The sequence below is a fragment of the Mandrillus leucophaeus genome, unplaced genomic scaffold, assembly GCF_000951045.1.
Source record: "Mandrillus leucophaeus isolate KB7577 unplaced genomic scaffold, Mleu.le_1.0 Scaffold1345, whole genome shotgun sequence".
Classification (NCBI taxonomy): domain Eukaryota; kingdom Metazoa; phylum Chordata; class Mammalia; order Primates; family Cercopithecidae; genus Mandrillus; species Mandrillus leucophaeus.
In genome coordinates, this window is record NW_012101305.1 from 915,774 (window position 1) to 920,706 (window position 4,933).

Here is a 4,933-nt window from a genome sequence, read left to right on the forward strand (position 1 = left end):
CCCAGCTTTAGTTGGCTCAGAACAGACAGAGAGATTCTATGTTTAAGAGCAAGTAAGGTAAACAAACAAGAGTCTGGCTAGTAATCCAGAGAATTCTCCCACATCTTGTCTAAGACCATCAAGGTGGTACCTTTATGACACTGCAAAAACCAAAGCATTACTGGGTTTGGGGTGTCCACTAAAGCAGATACAGCTTAGATCACAACACCCAAGTCCTTTTGAATATCTGGGGAGCCTTGCCAAGAAGGACGGTTACAAGTAAGCCCAGGCAGTGAAGACTACAATAAATGCCTAACCCTTCAGTGCACAGACACCACAAGAAATACACTTCACATACTAGTATCAAAACTATCCAGGAAAACATGGCCTCACCAAATGAATTAAATGAGGCACCACAGACCAATCCTTGTGAAACAGAGTACTTCAATCAGAAAGAAAAGAATATTAATGAGCAATAAATAATCACCTGAGAGTACAAAACTCACTGATAATAGTAGGTACACAGAAAAACACAGAATATTATAAAACTGTAACTGTGGTGTATAAACTACTCTTATCTTAAGTAGAAAGACTAAACAATGAACCAATCAAAAATAATAACTACAACAAGTTTTCAAGACATAGTCAATAAAATAAGATATAAATAGAAACAACAGAAAGTTCAAAAGCAAGGAAACCAAGTTAAGGTGTAGAGTTTTTACTAGTTTTTTTTTTTTTTTTTTTTTGCTTGCTTGCTTGCTTGTGTATTTATGCAAATAGTGATAAGTTGTTATCAGATTAAAATAATGCATTATAAGATAGTATTTGCAAGCCTCATGGTAACCTCAAACAAAAAAATGGATGCACAACAAATAAAAAGCAAGAAACTAAATCATATCACCAGAAAAAAAAAAAAAAAAAACACCATCACTGGGGAAAAGGAAGGAAATAAAGAAGAAAGAGAAGACCACAAAACAACCAGAAAACAAACAACAAGATGGCAGACATAAGTTCTTATTATCGATAATAACAGTGAATCTAAACGAACAAAACTCTCCAATCAAAAGACATACACTGCCCGAATGGATAAAAAAAGAGACCCATTGATCTGTGTCAACAAGAAACACACTTCATCTATGAAGATACACATATTATTTGGCCATAAAAAAGAATGAAATCATTTCATTTGCAGCAACATAGGGACTGAAGGCCATTATCTTAAGTGAAATAAGCCAAGCACAGAAAGACAAATATTGCATGTTCTCACTCATATGTAGGAGTTTAGAAAGTTGATCTCATGGGGTAGAGAGATCAATGATAGATACTTGAGGCTCTGAAGGTTGTGTGTATGTTGAGAGATGAAGAGAGGTTGGTTAATAGGTACACACATACAGTTTTATAGAAGGACTAAGTTCTAATGTTCAGTAGCAGAGTAGGGTGATTATAGTTAACAATAATGTATTATATATTGCAAAATAGCTGGAAGACATGAAATAATTCCAACACCTGGAAGTGATGAATACTCAAAGTGATGGACACCCTAAATACCCTGACTTGATCATTACATATTCCATGCATGTGACAAAATATCACATGTACCCCATAATTATGTGTAGATACGATGTATCGATTTTTAAAAACATCTTCCTTTCCCTGCATTTACTACCAAGCATGGCTATTTCACAGGCAATGGCATCACTTGGAACTCTGCTCCAGCTCATTGATGCCACCTTTGTAACTACCTTCTCTATCTACATTTTCCTGTCCTTCAAACTGTTACATCCCTCAGTTTCCCCTAACATTCCTTTTTCTTACCTACTTCTCCAGTCTAATGTTTTGCTGTCCTAAGAAAAGGCAGATTCCTTCTGGTAACATCTGTTGCCACCAAAATATTTAATAGATGTAGATACTACAATCTAAATTTTCTCACTCTATTATACACCTCTCATATCTACCTAAACATTTACTAATTTTTATATAGCCCAATTTACCAATTTTTTTTTCTTTTATGGTCAAATCTAAGAACTCTTTGCCTGAGAAGAAGTGTGAATGGCAAATAAGCATATGAAAACATGCTGAGGAGAAGACCCGCAGTTCCCATGAAGGAAGCAGATTGCTCCTGCAGGACCTGGGAGACACCCCAAATACTGTGCTGGTATCCACAGCTGAGAGACCCACAGACAGTTCACATCACAGGACTCTGTGCAGACAATCCCCACTACTGGCCCAGAGCCTGGTAGACTTGCTCAGTGGCTAGATCCAGAAGAGAGATAACAATCATACAGCTTGGCTCGCAGGAAGCCACATCCATAGGAAAAGGGAGAAAGTACTACATCAAGGGAACACACCATGGAACAAAAGAATCTGAACAATAGCCTTGGGTCCTAGACCTTCCTTCTGACAGAGCCTACCCAAATGAGAAGGAACCAGAAAACCAACTCTGGTAATATGACAAAACAAGGTTTTTTAACACCCTCCCAAAAAATCACACTAGCTCACCAGCGATGGACCCAAACCAAGAAGAAACCCCTGATTTACCTGAAAAAGAATTCAGGAGGTTAGTTGTTAAGCTAATCAGAGAGGCACCAGAGAAAGGTGAAGCCCAATGTAGGGAAATACAAAAAATGATACAAGAAGTGAAGGAAGAAATATTCAAGGAAATAGATAGCTTAAATAAAAAAGCAATCAACATTTCAGGAAACAATGCACACACTTACATAAATGCAAAATGCTCTGGAAAGTCTCAGCAATAGAACTGAACAAGTGGAAGAAAGAAATTCAGAGCACAAAGACGAAATATTTGAATTAACCCAATCCAACAAAGTCAAAGAAAAAAAAATAAGAAAATATGAACAAAGCCTCCAAGAAGTCCAGGATTATGTTAAATGACCAAACCTAAGAATAATTGGGGTTTCTGAGGAAGGAGAAAAATCTGAATGTTTGGAAAACATATTTGGAGGAATAATCGAGGAAAATTTCCCTGGCCTTGCCAGAGACCTAGACATCCAAATACGAGAAGCAAAAAGAACACCTGGGAAATTCATCACAAAAAGATCATCGCCTATAGGCACATTGTCATCAGGTTATCTAAAGTTAAGACAAAGGAAAGAATTTCAAGAGCTGTGAGACAAGAGCACCAGGCAACGTACAGAGGAAAACCTATCAGATTAACAGCAGATTTCTCGGCAGAAACCCTACAAGCTAGAAGGGATTCAGGCCCTATCTTCAGCCTCTTCAAACAAAACCATTATCAGTCAAGAATTTTGTATCCAGTGAAACTAAGCTTCATATAAGAAAGAAAGATACAGTCTTTTTTAGACAAACAAATGCTGAGAGAATTTGCCACTACCAACCCACCACTACAAGAACTGCTAAAAGGAGCTCTAAATCTTGAAATAAATCCTGGAAACACATCAAAACAGAACCTCTTTAAAGCATAAGTCTCACAGGACCTATAAAACAAAAAAATACAATTTAAAAGACAAAAACAAGAAACTAAGATATACGGGCAACAAACAGCACAATGAATGGAATGGTACCTCACATCTCAATACTAACATTGAATGTAAATGGCCTAAATGCTCCACTTAAAAGATACAGAATTGAAGAATGGATAAGAATTCACCAACCAACTATCTGCTGCCTTCAAGAGACTCACCTAACACATAAGGACTCATACAAACTTAACGTAAAGGGGTGGAAAAAGACATTTCAGGCAAATGGACATCAAAAGCGAGCAGGAGTAGCTATTCTTATATCAGAAAAAAACAAACTTTAAAGCAATAGCAATTTAAAAAGACAAAGAGGAACATCACATAATGATAAAAGGCCTTGTCTAGCAGGAAAATATCACAATCCTAAACATATATGTACCTAACACTGGAGTTCCCAAATTTATCAAACAATGACTAATAGACCTAAGAAATGAGATAGACAGCAACACAACAATAGTGGGGGACTTCAATACTCCACTGACAGCACTAGACAGGTCATCAAGACAGCAAGTCAACAAGGAAACAATGGATTTAAACTATACCCTGAAACAAATGGACTTAACAGATATATACAGAACATTCCATCCAACAACCGCAGAATATACATCCAAGAGTGCATGGAACTTTCCCTAAGAGAGACCATATGATAGGCCACAAAACTAGTCTCAATAAATTTTTTTAAAAATTGAAAATATATTAAGCACTTACTCAGACCACAGTGGAATAAAACTGGAAATCAACTCCAAAAGGAACTTTCAAAACCATCAAATAAATGGAAATTAAATAACCTACTCCTGAATGAGCATTGGGTCAAAAATGAAATCAAGATGGAAATTTAAAAATTCTTCAAATTGAACAACAGTGACACAACCTATCAAAACCTCTGGGAAAAAGCAAAGGTGGTGTTAAGAGGAAAGTTAATTGTCCTAAATGCCTACATTGAAAAGTCTGAAAGAGCACAGACAATCTAAGGTCATACCTCAGGGAACTAGAGAAACACAAACAAACCAAACCCAAACCCAGCAGAAGAAAGGAAATAACCAACATCAGAACTAAATGAAATTGAAACAAACAAAAAAAGAGGAACACAAAAGATAAATGAAACAAAAAGCTGGTTCTTTGAAAAGATAATAAAATTGATAGACCATTAGCAAGATTAACCAACAAAAGAAGAGAGAAAATCCAAATGAGCTCTATAAGAAATGAAATGGGAGATATTACAACTGACACCACAGAAATACAAAAGATCATTCAAGGCTACTATGAACACCTTCGTGCACATAAACTAGAAAACCTAGAAGAGATGGATAAATAACTGGAAAGATACAATCCTCCTAGCTTAAATCAGGAAGAATTAGATACCCTTAACAGACCAATAACAAGCCATGAGATTGAGATGGTAATTACAAAATTACCAACAAAAAAAATCCAGAACCAGACAAATTCACAGCAGAATTCTA